This window comes from Megascapheus bottae, chromosome 3 (assembly GCF_031878675.1).
Source record: "Megascapheus bottae isolate mThoBot1 chromosome 3, mThoBot2.hap1, whole genome shotgun sequence".
Taxonomy (NCBI): domain Eukaryota; kingdom Metazoa; phylum Chordata; class Mammalia; order Rodentia; family Geomyidae; genus Megascapheus; species Megascapheus bottae.
Genome location: NC_143511.1, coordinates 20,038,101 through 20,054,219, shown reverse-complemented (window position 1 = coordinate 20,054,219; position 16,119 = coordinate 20,038,101).

Here is a 16,119-nt window from a genome sequence, read left to right as displayed (position 1 = left end):
AGAAAGAGCCAGAAGTGGTGTTGTGGCTCAAGTGGTAGAGGACTAACATTCAGAAAGCCCAAGTACAGTGGACAGACCCTGAGTTCAAGTCCCAGGATTGGAAAAAAAAAGAAATATTAAAGATGATATATTATTCTATGTCATGTAAATTTTACCACAATAAGTAAAGTTAAGAGGAATGGTATTTTTGGATTTTTAAAAGTATTCTTCTTTAGCTCTTATTGACTTTTTTAAATAAAAGAGGTTTTTTTTGCCAGTCCTGGGGCTTCTGTCCTTGGGCTTTCTCAAGGCTAGAGCTCTACCACTTGAGTCACGGCACCACTTCCAGCTTTTTCTATGTAGTACCAAGAAATTGAACCTGGGTCTTTGTGCATGCTAGGCAAACACTTTACCACTAGGCTAAACTCCCAGCCATAGAAAAATGGTTTTAAATAAAGATTTTTTTTTTGGTGGTGCCTTGGGCATGTCAGTTAAATTTTCTGCCACTGAGCAACCCACCTAGCCTAGTTTTGCAGAAGTGGGTAAACAGAGGTTTCCAGTCACCTGGACAGTGTAATTCCCTACTTCTTTTTCCAAAGAGCTTGCTATGGAACAAAGGAAAGTGTTCTTGTTTGCCTGCTGTTGTTGTTGTTTATCTAAACACAAAGAATTTAAGAATGAGAAAGACTTCTGTCTGTGATTGGCCATTCGCAATTATTACCACATTATTCATTGTTCATATTCCTTTGCTCTCAGAATGCAAAAAAAAGGATCTCTGCTGCAACTAATGTAATTCTATGCAGAATTTCAGAGGCAGTGCCACTCAGAGAGAATTATCTTTATACTTTGAAGCGTATCATTGCCCTGATGTTAGAGAAATTAAACACCTATGTGCACACAGGCACACACAGCACATTTTATTGCCAGCTCATCTCACTCCTTCAGCACATCGAAGGGCTGGATAGACATTAAGATACAGCCCATACCATTCAGTAACTTTTACCATGGCATTCTATCAATATTTACTACTGAAGGGTTCTGGGGCTACTTTGCACGAGTGTTTGGGTCTCTAGTAAAAAAAACATCTGTGTTCAGACTCTGATTTCAACACTATTCTATGGAAAAAATATTTTCCACCAAATCCCCTCTCCATATCAATCGGGAATTGTAATTGTAAAATATACATTTCTTTCCCACTACTGCTAGTCCTAGTACCTCCTGGATCTGTGAGGTCACTGATATTTATGAGTTGGGTTGTTTCTTTGTGAGGTTCAGGTCATTTGGGTTTTCTACTTTTGTGTGTGTGTGTGTGTGTGTGTGTGTGTGTGTGTGTGTGTGTGCGCACGCACGTGAGTGTGTGTGTGTGTGTTTTAAGGATTTATCCTTCTGGATTCCAGCCTAGGTTTGACTTCTCAGAAATTGAAGTTTCTATTCTGTAACATGGTGCCCGAATCAGAAACTCTACTTCTGCATTTTGCCTAAAGTAGGTCCTGTTGCTTTATTTATTATGATGATGATTTTCTTGGTACTAGCTTTGCCTCCAGCTAGCTTTTTGGTAGTTACTTTTGGAGATGGAGACTCGAGGACTTTTCTGCACAGGCTGGCTGCCAACCCTCTGGATAGCAGGCTTGTAAGTAGATAGGATTACAGGCATTTGTCATTGGTGCCTGGCTCATTATCTGTTTTGGTGCTTTGGTGGTGGCCATTGTACCTTTCATCTACAGTTACTCTGGTATTTTAGGTAGCTTTCTGTCACTATAATGAATACCTGAGATAATCACCTTATGAAGACAAAGGGTTCATTTTTGGCTCAGTTTTGGATGTTTCAGTCACGATTAGCTGGTTCTGCTTAAGCAAGCCTGAGATGAGCCGAAGAGGAAGAAGCAGAGGGGGTCCTATAGTTTCCTTCAAGGCCATATCCCCAACAACCTAGCTGTGTTCTATTAGTCCCTATTTCTCAAAGTTCCCATCACCTCCCACCAGTGCCAAGCTGAGGACCAAACCTTTACCACATGGACTTTTTGTGGGGACCAAAGATCCCAATAGCAGCCCTTGAAAATCAGGACTTATCTGAAATAAAACTAGTGATTCACTGTTCTAATACCTTTTTCAGTGCTGGCTCCTGGACCTCAGCAGCGATGGAGGGAGGAGACTAAGATTGGGTTCTGGTGACAGATCCCAAAGTAGCAGCAGAATATATTGTTGTGAATAAAGATAATTGCTCCAAGATAAAGATAATTGCCTTGATCTCTTTCCTGGATGGTTCTTCTTCTTTTTTTCCAGAAAGGGTAAGCTGTGATGATGTTTGGACTCCATATCTACCTAAGGACAGGAAAAGATTTAGACAGGATGAATGCATTCGTTTGAGGCTGTGACCCAGGTCTGAAAATTACCATGCAAGCAAGCTAATCTCTGAATATTCAAAGAGTCAAAACCATTGTTCCTGATTTGTGGTGGTATTCTCTTATTGCTCTTCTAATATTCAATCATGTCTTTGCTCTTTGAAAAAATGTAAGTGGGATCTCAATTGTTCTGCTTCAAACCTTGCAGTGTTTTCTGTGGCCATTAGATCAGAACACTGAAATTTTTCAAAGACAGGAAACACCTTCCATTGTGCTGCTCCATTCTCATTTTGCAAAATCACTCTATTTCCCTTTACTCACTATCCTGCTGTCACGTTAACTTGCTTCAATTTCATTGCATTTGCCCAATTCTTTCTTGGCAGCAGATTGTTGGCCATGTTGTTTTTCTTGCCTGGAAAGCTTTTTATCCATTTGACTCCCACAAATTCTTCAGATTTTAGTTTAATACTATTCTCTCAGAAAGCCCTTTCCTATAAGTGTACTTCACAACATTTTGCCCTTTTTTGCAATTAGTCATTATATATGTATTGAGACGTATGAATAATAGTTGTGTGTCTTCATCACTACATAGTAAAGGCAATGAATATACTTACTGTGCTAATCCTTGGATTGCCAATAACAGCACTCAAGTAATTTGTGTTTTTGGTATCTTGGAGTCAACATTCACACCAGCAGCTCAGGCTTAGCTCATATTTGTCACAGTGCCAAGGAAGGAGATCAAACCAGGCAAGCGGTTGAACAACCGTCAGGAGACTCATTTCTTCAGGAACAAAATTATAGATAAAATCCCTAGAAGATAGGACATGACCAGGTAGATTGTATTCTCTAAACATAGAGAAAGATTATGGATTAAAAAAATACGTGTACATGCTGATAGTGCCAAACAGGGTGAAGACCTCAGCAAAATCATAGGTATTCAATAGCACTGGCAATATGGCTATAGGCAGAAGTAATGTCTTGTCTCTACAAGGGAGATGCTCATAGGAGATCATTTGTCCTTACTGCACTGACTCAACTTGACAGGTCTCACTGAAGGCCTACTCTAAATAAGTTATCCACTGCATGTACCTTTGCCGGACAGACATTCTGAAATGTCTACATTTGATTCCTCATCCTGGCAGTGGATACTCCATCTTTCCTCCTCCCAGCAGAGTATACTATGCAAACACTGCATGGTGCATTTTGGGCTTCACCATTCAGTTTGCAATTATGACAGCTCCCTTCTGCTCTCAGAGGCATTGAGATGGGTGATAGAATGAACGCGCACATCCATTTTCAGGAAGTTGTATTGGATTTAAAAAGACTCGTAGGCTGAAAAGCACATACAAGCCATGAAGAGGGAAGCAAAGTACTGAAGGCAGATTGTACAACAGGACCTTTTGCTTTGTAAGGGCCATCCACTCCAATCGGGGAAGAGAGAGGTAAAACAGGGGTGCTTTCTTGTTAGGTCAATGGAATAAGTATAGTCAGAACACTGCAAAAAGTTTTCAAATGATTATCACTTTGAAGTCAATGGATTATGGTTTCTCATTTTTGATCAAGCTTGTTTCCTTAAGATTTATCTCTCCAGTGTTCCTATTGTTACAGAAGAAACCATCTTAAGACAAGTTCAGCCCAGGGTCCCCATCCTGCTTAAATCCACTTTCAGCTTTGTTGAGTAAATAGAAAGCTTTTCTTTTCCTGACACAAAAGTGTCAAGGGGTCACCTGCCTAGCACATCCTTCCCATCTAGGTGGACCCTTTCTGGGGAAGTGGTTTCAGCTGTTAAAGAAATTAAATAATAAGGAAGTTGTGAGCTAAACTAGAGTAGACTTCCCCAGTTAGTCAGCTCTCGGTCAGTATGACAACATACCCAGGATCAACCAACTTAAAGGAGGAAAGGTTTGTTGGGACTCATGGTCTAAGGGTTCAGTTATTGGTTGGTCAGCTCCCTTGTTGGGGCAGCTGGGTGAGGTAGAAAATCATGGTGGGAAATCTGTGTTACAGCAAAGTGCTCAGAAGAAGTGGGGAAGGAGAAGGGAGGGGGAGGAGAGCGAGGTAGGGAGGGACAGAAGGAGAGGGATAGGGAGAGAGAATGAGGTTAGCCTCTCAGTAGTCCCCTCCAGGGACACACACTTGGTGACCTAAGTGCCAAGCCCCACCCAACTAGGGTTTTGACATTTCTAGTAGGGCTGGTGACTAAGCCTTTAACACATAAACTTTGGGAGACATTTAAGATCCCAACCTTACCACGCAGAAATCAAGTTTTATGGGTGATCTGCCATAGCAACCCAGAGGAATAAACAGCAGCTGTTCATCTATGGCTCAATGCTGTTTAAGATGGAGGGCAAGGAATAACCCAGATGATTAGCTGACGGCATAGCAACACGGCAGGGAAGGTGTGAAGAAAAGTGAAAGTGCTTAGACAGAAGGTAGTGTGTTTATTTAGCATGCATGAAGCCCTGGGTTCTATTCCCCAGAACCACATACAAGGAAAAAAGCCAGAAGTGGCGTTATGGCTCAAGTGGCAGAGTGTTATTCTTGAGCAAAAGTATCCAAGGCTAGTGCCTGGGCCCTGAGTTCAAGCCCCAGAACTGGCAAAAAAAAAATAGAGTCTTACATAATGTTCTGCCTGGGCTGACATTGAGCCGCAAGCCTCAATTCTCAAAACTCAGCTTCCTGAGTAGCTAAGGATTGCAGGCATGCATCACCTGTACCTGGCTCAGAAAATTTATTTCAGGAATAAATATATCTATATCCAGTCACTTGTAGTATGGAATTTCTTTCTTTCCTTCCTTCTCTCATTTTCTGCTTTCCTGAGCTGCTTCTTAAAACAACCTATCATTAGCTATATTTCAAGGATGAGACAGTAATTCAGCTGATTAGGAGAGAATGACACAGGAAGAGGAACTGATAACCTAACCAGGAAACTATTTTGAAGTTTTGATTTCTTTCTTTTTTTGGAGGGGAGGGATGTGGGATGCCAATCCTGGAGCTTCAACTCCAGGGTCTGGGAGCCTGGACACTGTCCCTGTGTTTTCATGCTAGAGGCTAGTGCTCTACCACTTGAGCCATAGCTCTACTTTGGGCTTTTTTTCCCTCTGGTATTTATTAAGGATAAGATCCTCATGGACTTTCCTTCCCAAGCTGGTTTGAAACTGCAATCCGCAGATCTCCTGAGTAGTTGGGATTTCAAGTGTGAGCCACCAGCCCCCATCTTGTTTTGAGGTCTTTACTTAAAAGCAAGCAAGCGTTCCTCTTCCCTCTTGCAAAAGGAGCTTTCGTCATACTTGTCTCGAGGGACTACTCTTCCCACAACTTGTACATTTTGCTCCAAATGGAATCTTCAACATCTTGTCACACAAGCATATTTTTAAATTAAAACTAAACAAAACAAAACATGACTGTGAAATAATAAGCAAGCACCCAGTGTGCAAAGCTACTTGGAAATTCTAGTTCTTGCCAGCTTGGAGTCTAGACTATTGGACTGAGGCTCAGAGTATGTGGAACAAGTTTGACCCTTATGGGTGAGAGGAAATTTCTCAACCAAGAGTTCTTCATGGAAAACCAGAGTTTCAGCAATAGCCTGAGGTCAACCTGGGAATAGCTAGCTAGAATTCTCCTGGCTATGTCCAGTTGTTAAGATTATGAAAGGAGAAAGGAATCTCTTTCCCCACACCACCTCCAAGATTCAAGGGGGCCCTGGATTCTGAAGAACTTTCTCCACCTCAGCTGTTTTAGAAGAGTTTATAAGAAACAGGCTGGGTGAGTTGTAGCTGAGGTTGCCTTTGTGGTTAAAAAAAAAAATCTTAGAAGCTTAAGGAAATTCTTCCTCCTCCTCCTCCTCCTCCTCCTCCTCTTCCTCCTCCTCCTCCTCCTCCTCCTCCTCCTTCTCCTCCTCCTCCTCTTCTTCCTCCTCCTCTTCCTCTTCCTCTCCTCCTCCTTCTCTTTCTCCTCCCCCTTCAAGCTGGGGCTTGATTCAGAAGCTCAAGCTCTTACTTGGCTTCTTACTCAAGACTGTGGCACTCAAAGATTTGAGTCACAGCTCCATTTCTGACTTTTTGCTGACTAATTGGATATAAGAATCTCACATCTCACACTTTCTTTCCTGGGTTGGCTTTGAACCTCAATCATCAATTCTCAGCCTCCTGAATAGCTTGATTATAGCTGAGAGCAGAGTCTAGCCATATTTTGTTCAGTTACAGGAACATCCACTAGATAGCAGAAAACAGAGCCTGGATTTTCAAAGGAACTGCAGGCCTCCAAAGTTCCTGCTTCTATGCCTGGGACACAACGGAGCATGCTGCATGATGTTCTGCACAGGCACCATTTGGGATGAAATATTTCCACTGGGACATTTACAGGAAAAACTGAAGTAAAATCCTCAGGAGACTATAATCATAGGTGTTATTCAGTCATAGGAGAATGGATCTTCAAAGTCAATTGTTTTCAAATCTTATTTAAAGAAGCTGGGCGAAATTATCATTAACAAATTTGTAACTGAGAGAATCTGATGGTAAAGGATTGGGATGGGGGAGGGGTGGAACAATCAACCTGGGATGAAGGTTAAGTTATCATCTAATGAGATTTTGAATTCAATTCTGTAAGCTAACTTCTCAGTCAACATCCCTCCACACATTCCACTTTGACATGTTCACCTACAGGGTGATTGTGGAGGATGCAGACCCCGTAGGGGGAGATGTTGGGATTTCTGTGCATACTTCCTTTGGGTGGGGTTTAATTAGGATTTGTTTCAATAGCAGACTGGACTGATGTATGATTAGGTATTTCAAGGACTGAGACCAGGGCTAAGCTATCTTGGGAGCTCTTAAGACAAAGTGAGTGTTTTAGTAATACCTACCGAATAAAAATATGAGGGGTATCTAGAGAGAGAATGAGAGAGAAGAGGATGGAGAGGAAGAAGGTAGGAAGAAGAAGAGGGAGAGGAAGGAGGGAGGGCAGAATAAGGGAAGGAGAGGCTAACTATGAACTCTGACACTAGGCTTAGTGACTTGATTTTTTTACTTTGAAGAATCAAAGAAGTGGGGTAACTTTAGGAGCTATTTTTAATCCTAATTCAGTTTCCACTTATATTTTTACCTTCTTGAGTTAAAAAGCCTATTTTTAATATATTCTGTAAAGTTTAGTTTGTGGAAACATGTAGGTTTTAGTATCTATGATAATCCTTTCATTCTTTCACGTGCAGCCTTCTTCCCCCTCAGACTTGGAAGCTAAGGAAAGACTTTTAGAATAACATAATCAGGGGCCAGGGATTAGCGTTACCCTTTAGGTAAATAACTCTGTGTTTCATCCTGCCAGGCTTTTGTTTTTCCTTGTTTTAGAAAGCCAGTTGGTCCAACTGATAACTACATTCAAGGAGATGACAGGAATTTTCTGAAGGACAATCAAGAACAGTCCAAGTAAGGAGCATGCATATTGAAGAAGGATGGGGCTAGGGACATGAATGGGCCCCGAGGACAGATTCACCCCTAGCACTCTTATTAGTTTTCATGTGATTACTTCCATCCAGGCCTAATTTTCAAATGCCTTATTGAACTTCCATTACAAACATTAAGACTTGGCCTTCTTTACTCCGTGTCCTTAGATATGAAATATGTGTGCTCTTTTAATAAGACTGTACTGGGCTCCCTTTCAGGCATGGTTTAGGACTCCAGTCCTCCATCAGGGTTAGAGAAAAGTGAGCCTACACAGAGGTCTGCATTATTGGGCTTGCCTGCCTGGTATGAGGCTGGTAGGCTGGCACTTTACAGAAAACTTACTCTAGAAGATGCTCTGGAAGATAAGAAGCTTACTTTCCTTCACTTTCTTTTATCATCACAGTTAGGTGTTAAAAATAAAAAAAAGCCCAAGGCATATCAGAATTCACCTGAGGTGAAGGAACATAAATAAGGCACTCTTTAAAAGTCAACACTAGGGAGAAAGATGAAACTAATTGAGTTTTCCTGCCTTTGATTTTAACAGTCTAGTTGCATCTATGGCTCTGTGGTTTCGAGAGCCTGGGGTTCTGATCATTTAAGGACATTCTCAGGTCCTGGCAGTGAGCCCCTGGACATAAAAGACCCTTCTGATGTTACCACTGGTTTCATTCTTGCTCTCCCTGTGCATTGGGCATGTTGACATCTTCCAGGACTTTACCACATGCAGTTTCTGCTACTGGACACCCATGCCTAACACATTCCATGACCAATTTCAGCTCTTCTGTGGACTTTGGGAAATCTCTCCTGCTGCCCTCCATGGGTTCTTAGTTCAAGTCTAAGCTTGGAATGGCAAGGCTTGTCTATTTATTTATGTCTAATAATAACCAATGGGAAAATTATCCTTATATGTGTGTCTCTGTGTCCTCTTGTGTAAATGGGCCATTATACATACAGATCGAGGTGTGTGTTTGTGTGTGTGTGTGTGTGCACATGTAAGTGTATGTATGTGTGTGTGCGTGCATGCACTCACACATGTGTGAACTCAGCTCATGTACTGACAGCACTCAAAAGATCACTGACAAAGTATTAAGGACTATTCAGCTATACTTTTTCTTATTGAGAGTCCATACCTGTCTTTTAGTATGCCCCTTCAAGCGACTACAGTACAAAGCAGAATAAACTAATGAACATTGTTTACTGAGTTTATAGAAGATGGTCAAGAATTCTGGGAGGTTAAAAAAATTAAAGAATTCTGGGAGGCTTGAGTCATAGCCTTCGGAATATCAATGCCTCTGGTAAGGCTGCTGCAACTTTGTAGTATTTCAACTTACTCAAGTTATATCTAAGACAGCCATGCCCTTGACTCCAGCATGGACCAATTAGATAGTCAGTGGAAATTTCAGAGTCTTCCTGTTCTTAGTCATCACAATCTGTGGAATTGCACAGGTGCCCTTAATGCCCAGAGGCTCAAGTATGGGAAAAGTTTGAGAGTTTCTCCCTTTATCTGCACTCTTTGAGAATTTTAAGAAATGTAGACAAATGCAAGAGGCAACATGATCCTGTAATGGAAAAATGTTTGTACTAGAATCCATCCTATGTATCTCTACCTTTCAGCTTTTGCAATAAACCCAGTTATGATCCAGTTATTATACCTACTCTACTTCAATATCTCCATCCAGAAAAGTCTGACTTAGCAAATGAGCTTTGCTTTTTGCTTGTATGCCAAATGCACTTATATAAGCTTCTTGATGCTCCAGTGTTATCCATAAAACAGGTTTTAAACAGAGTTAATAGCATAACATATTAAATTAGTAGAGACTACGAGCTCAGTAGTGGAAGGCCTGTTTTAATACTGCCATAAATTGTTCCTTGAAATATGGTAATTTCATATGATAGAAAGTAATTCTGATGTGTTGAGCAGAGAAGCTTAAAGAGATGTCTTCCAAACCCCACATAGCTCACATTCCTCTCAGGAATGTATTACAAAGAATAACAACCCACCTAGAAGCACAGATAACCATTTTTTTAACTCTCTGGAGCTTTTAGAATTCTCTATAATATTCTTGGTACCCCCTATATTCTTTTTGATCAAGAAGTGTTTTACCACATAGAGAGACAAATCAATCCTTAATAAACTAAGAATTTAAACACAACATTGTGCAGTATGATTGTAAACTATGAAAAGTTGTTCTGCTGACTATGAAAAGCAATGGAGCAAAGATGTTAATAGGACTGAGACTTGGCATGGCTCAGCCATGTTCTAGTGATACTTGCCTTTGGAGAGTGCTCAAGGATGGTTGGCAAATCAGCTCAACATTCTTCAGTCTACATTTTTGCATGTTTCATGTGTAGGAGGAACCAAACACCTTTAAATTGTTCCATTTTTAACTGCTGGATCGCATTTCAGCCTGAGATTACACTGAAGGAGCAAAGGGGAAAAAAAGTTAGCAAAATTTTTGGTTTGGTAGCTTCACATTCCTCTGTGTTACAATAAAAATGTCTCATTTACGGCTCTTGGCAGCTAGGGGTAGATTATTGTGTATTTAATGGGCCTCTAGCAGGCGGCAGGGTAGAGTTATTGAGTAATTTATTGGCATTTCTGCAATGCACTCATCAATATGATCATGTGGTCTAATTTCAAACTCCAGTGTTTCAATTAAAAATGTCTCCAGGACACAGTTTCTACAATAGAAGGAGAAAAAAAGAATAAAAACACCTTTGTTTCTGCACCCCGAGGACAAGAGAAAACTAAATATGAAATGGTCTTTGATATCTCCATCTTATCAAAACATTCTTCTATTTACCCTCTGGCACTCTGCAGCCAGCTTTTACAAACTTTCTAAAAGTGGCCGGTCTGCAAGCCAAAGATGGCCTGCTTACAGGTCCAGAATAAATCCACTGTCTGGAATGTTTTCATTCAACCAAGTATTTCCTGGATTGATGCAAGGTACCAGGACTAGTGCTGGGCCCGGAGGATTCAAAGGTGAGAAAGATGTGACACCTGAGCTTCTAGGACCTTGGTGGGGCCACACAGCCAGGCAATTGGAGCAGGGGTGGTAGGCATCACAGTCCCTAGAGAAGTTCTTAGACAAGCACAGGATACAGAGTGATTCAACCTAGAAAATTATGGAATTTGTCTTCAAGGATGCAGAATGTGAGGACAACCACAAGAGACATCTTGTGATCCCAATAATGCTGGAAAGTGTATAAAGATTGGTCTCTGAGAATCATAAGCAGTAATCCATATGTACTTTCTCATTACTTGAATAACTCTAGCATCTCAGGATTGGGTAATATATAGGGATATGAGGGTGTCTCTTTTCAGTATTAGTAACAGAAACCAGGGATTCATGTTTACAGGGCGAGACTGATAAATCTATGTTCTGGGGACCAAATAGGTGCGAATCCAAACTTAGGGTCTCTTGTTGTGTGCATTGTCAGGGTGTCCCACACTCAGTGCCTGTGAAAAGGACCAAGTCAAAGTGTGTTTTCAGCTCCGGTGGCCACACAGGACTAGGGTCCAGAATCCTGTGCTTTTGGGAGCTGCTGAGTGGAAAGAATGGTTACGGCACGGGAAAATGTTCCTGATGAGGTTGTCCTTAAATGCTATGGGTGGAGGCTGCGGGATTGGGGAGAATGCCCATGTCACCAGGGTGACAATAGCTCTGGGATGAAGGGATGACAGGTAAGACTTCCTGACTGGAGGCAAGGCTGCTGAAGTGCAGAGTGAGGTTACAGGACTTGCCACATGACAAATAAGCTATTGTAAACTAGAGCCATAATTCAGATATGTTTTAGTCCCACTAGCTTTCTGTCTGTTGAGTGATATGACGTCTTTTCATCTTTGTGAATTCCTTTGCTAGGAAGCAATGCCTTCTATTCTATAATAAGACATGGTTTAAAATGAAGTATTAGTCTGCCTTCAGTTCTTGTCAAACCATAAGTCTTTCCCTGATAGCAATTTTTGCAGGGTACAGGAGGCTGTAGAAGATAAAAAAGAGACACCAAGATTCTGAGTGATGGAAAGAGAAGGACAGAGGGAATGGTCCTTTCTTGCCACATGGGTGTTGTGAAAACAAGAATCTAATATCCAATAATCTCACTGGTGGCATGATCTCTGCATAATCTACCTGGTCTCTGCATTACTGACTTCCCTTCTTTAAAGTGGTTCTTGTTGCTCCCTTGACTGCTATCTTTTTTCCATTTTATTGTCAGGGTCATGTCTAGAAAGATTATATCTACATTGGTAAGGTAGTGAGTATATGACTTCTAGAACATTGTTATCCATTCCCATGTTTTTCTCTCACTTTCTCTCCCCCTACCCCTTCTCAAATTGTAAAATTCATTTCTAACCCATTGTGTTGTGAATATCATTGTTACATTGGTTCCCTCTTTGTTCTTTGTCCTTTGTCTCATCATCTTGTTTTTCCCCCTTCCCTGCCCTAACTCAGATAAACAAATAAATGTATATGTAATACACCAGGTACCAAAGTCAGATACAGTAACAACAGGGATAAAACCATAAGGGAAAAAGAAAAACCAAAAGAGGAAATAAATAACTTCATATAGTGCATTAAAAACAACAATCACAAAAAATAAACATCTTATTTCCATGTCCTGGAGTTTATTTCACTTAGCATCCTATGTGGCCATATGCATATAGCTTTTGAGCTATTGTGATCCTCTGTTAGGAAAATTCTAATTATTACAACTGTCACTTGGCTATATTCTTTCATTCACTCTTTGTACTTGTAAATATAATGTCATCTTCCCAAGACTTTTTATTGGTTTGGCGGGGGGATCAGAGCCACTGATTTTCTGGTTTTCTGGTGGTTAATTGGAGATCAGAGTCTCATGGAATTTCCTACGTGGGCTGGCTTCAAACCACAATCTTCATATTTCCACCTCCTGAGTAGTAAGGATTACCGGCATGAGCCACCAATGTCTGGTTATGTCTGCTGCCTGATTTATTCTCTTTTTGCATCTAGCTTAATAGTAATAAGTCACTTCCAAAGCTTCTTGAGCCTACAGCTAGAATTGTAGAATTGCAGTGTGTGTGTGTGTGTGTGTGTGAGAGAGAGAGAGAGAGAGAGAGAGAGAGAGAGAGAGAGAGAGAGAGAGAGAGAGAGAGAGAGAGAGAGAGAGAGAGAGAAAGCGAGCATACTAGAACTAGGGTTTGATGTCAGGGCCTGGGTATTATACCTGACCTTTTTTGTTCAAGGATAGTACTCTACTGCTTGAGCCACTGTGCCATTTCCAGCTTTTTGATGGAGATAAGAATCTTGACTTTCCTGCTATGACTGGCTTTGAAGCATGATCCTCAGATCTTAGCCTCCTGAGCAATTAGGATTACAGGTGTGAGCCACTGATACCCAGCTAGAATTGTATTCTTATATATGCGTAGAGCAAAGTTGATGTTTTAGCTTTTCTTGCTTACATTATGGGCTGTGTGTATGTGTGTGTGTGGTGTGTGTGTGTGTGTTTGTGTGCATGTCAGTGTATGTGATGTGGGCGTAGTTGATTCATGAATTGTCATAGGTAAATTCTTACTATGGGGTTTGGAATATAAGGGTCCCCCAAAGCTCATGTGTTGAAGGCTTGGTTGACAGTCTGCGGCATTCTTGAGTACCTTGTGGTACTCTTGGGGTGGTACCTTTGAAGGTGGATTCTCAAGGGGACAAGTTAAGTAATTACACTCATCCTCTTGAAGAGTGTGTTGGCATCCCAGCCTCTTCCTGTCTGGTTTTGCTTCCTTCTATAAGCACTGTATTCTGCCATGTACTTTTTCACTGCCTGGATAGCAGTAGATTTTTCTCAAGGATTTTTTTTTAAAGCACGGCCACAGAGTGCTTGAAAACACAGAAAACAAAGAAGACACCCCAAATTTACAAGTAAAACTCATGACATTGGCTGAGAGCAGTTCTGCTCCACAGTAGGTTCAATAATATGGCCATTTAAAAAAGCACAAGGAAGCTTAATGTCTTTCGTCAGCCATGGGGACTATGGAGAAAATTAGGGTGAGGGGGAAGCCATCTAGAAAGAGCACCTGGGTCCAAATAGTTGGATCATCTGTAGCCTCTTCCACAAATCTGTGATTCATAATACTACTGCAGACAGCTCCTATTCTACGAATTTACTATGGTCCTGGAGCAATGTAATCAAGAAGAGCGAGGGGCTGCTGTGTCCTGAACTTCTCATTCTGAAGTGCAGCCACCCAAGTATTCCTTATGTTTGAAAACACTGGCTTCTTTCCTGCCAATGTTTGGAAATCTCTGGCTAGAGCAAGAGTGTTTTTGGTTTCAAAATGACCCGAGTGTAGTGGATGAGACAAAGCAGTTGGAGGTGTAGGTGTTTCTGAGTGTGAACAGGACTTTAGGATGTCAGGGCAACCTTCTTAATATGCATAACATCTGACAGCTTACAAAACAGCTTCTCACTTCTTACCTCATTTGGCCCTCACAATTACTTCCAGAAATAGGCAGGGCAGAATTATTATTTTTTTCTTTATAAATGGTACTCAGGGACTAAGAGCCTTTCCTCTGGCCACATGATAATGAAGGACAGATACTCAACACTTACAGCTTTGTTTACCGTGTCTAGCTTGGGCTATTTCTGCTATTCTCAAAGTGCCCTAGATAATATGCAGTATCACCCTGTAAGGAAAGGATAGGGATGGCCAGGAAGTAAAGCAATCACATGAAAAGGAAATGAGAAAACCAAGAGAGAAGCTGGCTGAGATGCAGTCCAGATGAGTGACCAATGTATTAACTTTACTTTGACAGGTGATATGTCTATGTATCTATATACATATCTATATATGTATATGTTAAAATCTATGAATTCAAACTTGGAATGAAAATGGAGTAAGAGTGATACAGAGCCAATGTTACTTGGTATCAATAATACGTATCTCAGGGAATTGCTACTACTATATAAAACAATCTATCTTATATCAGGAATTACATTAAAAAGGAAGCAACATCCTCAGTTTTCTTTATCAAAATAGTATCAGTTAATTGGTATTGGTCCCAAGCAAGTGGTGTGATTGCCAGCATCTAGCTGATGCAAGCATTCAGGCATACATTATTCTGTCCACATCTATTGTATCATTCTGTTTCTTTCCTAACTCAATTTATTTGCATAATCATCATTGTCAAGGTTTTGTCCACTCTCAGGCAACTTGATGATGATTTTTAAATGGCAAATTCTTTTTTTATTTTTATTTTTTTATTGTAATTAATAAAAGGGTTACATGATATTTGCCAGATAGAAGGTACATTAATTCACATATATTGATACCCTTTCACATGTCTTGGTCCCCATTACCCTCCCCTCCATCCCCCCCAGTCTTGGTTTTCCCCCTTCCCCATCCAATTTCAAATAACCAAATACAAATAAATCCAATATATCAGATAACAAAGTGAGATACTGTAACAATATGAGATACCCAAGGGACAGCAAAAGAGATGAGAGGTAACATAGTACATTAAGGACAACAATCATTCATTGTATGGCTTTTGTTTCAATATCCTGGAGGTCTTTTCAATTAGCTTTATACTATATGGCCTTATGTATCAAGGTTTTGCTCTATTTCAGATCTCTGCTAGTAGAGCCCAAAGTTTCTACTGATTATGACAAATGAAGGGAACCACTGAGCCTAATTTCCTTTGAGTCTGGCTTACTTCACTTCCTATGATTTTTTTCTAAGTCTTTCCATTTCCTAACAAATGGGGCGATGTCATTCTTTCTGACAGCAGCATAGAATTCCATTGTGTACAAATACCACAACTTGTTGATCCACTCATCAACTGAGGGACATCTAGGTTGGTTCCATATCTTTGCTATGGTGAATAATGCTGCAATGAACATTGTTGTGCTAGTGGATTTAGTATGCCCTAGTTTCTGGATGGTTGGGTAAATGCCAAGTAGTGGAATTGCTGGTCATAGGGGAGCTCTATGTTTAGCCTTTTGAGGCTCTGCCATATTGCTTTCCATAGTGGTTGAACGAGTTTGCACTCCCACCAACAGTGTAGTAGTGATCCCTCCTGGCCACATCCCCTCCAGCATCTGTTGTTATTAGTTTTCTTGATCCTGGCCATTCTAACTGGAGTGAGGTGGAATCTTAGAGTTGTTTTGATTTGCATTTCTTTTATGACCAGAGATGTTGAGCATTTCTTCATGTGTCTTTAGGCCATTTTTGTTTCTTCTTCAGAGAAGACTCTCTTTAAGTCTTTGGCCCATTTTTTAATGGGATGGTTGCTACTTTGGAGGTTAGTTTTGGAGTGATTCAATTTTTTGAGTTGTTGATATATTTTAGATATGAGGCCTTTGTCCGTTGTTTGGTTGGTGAAGATCTTCTC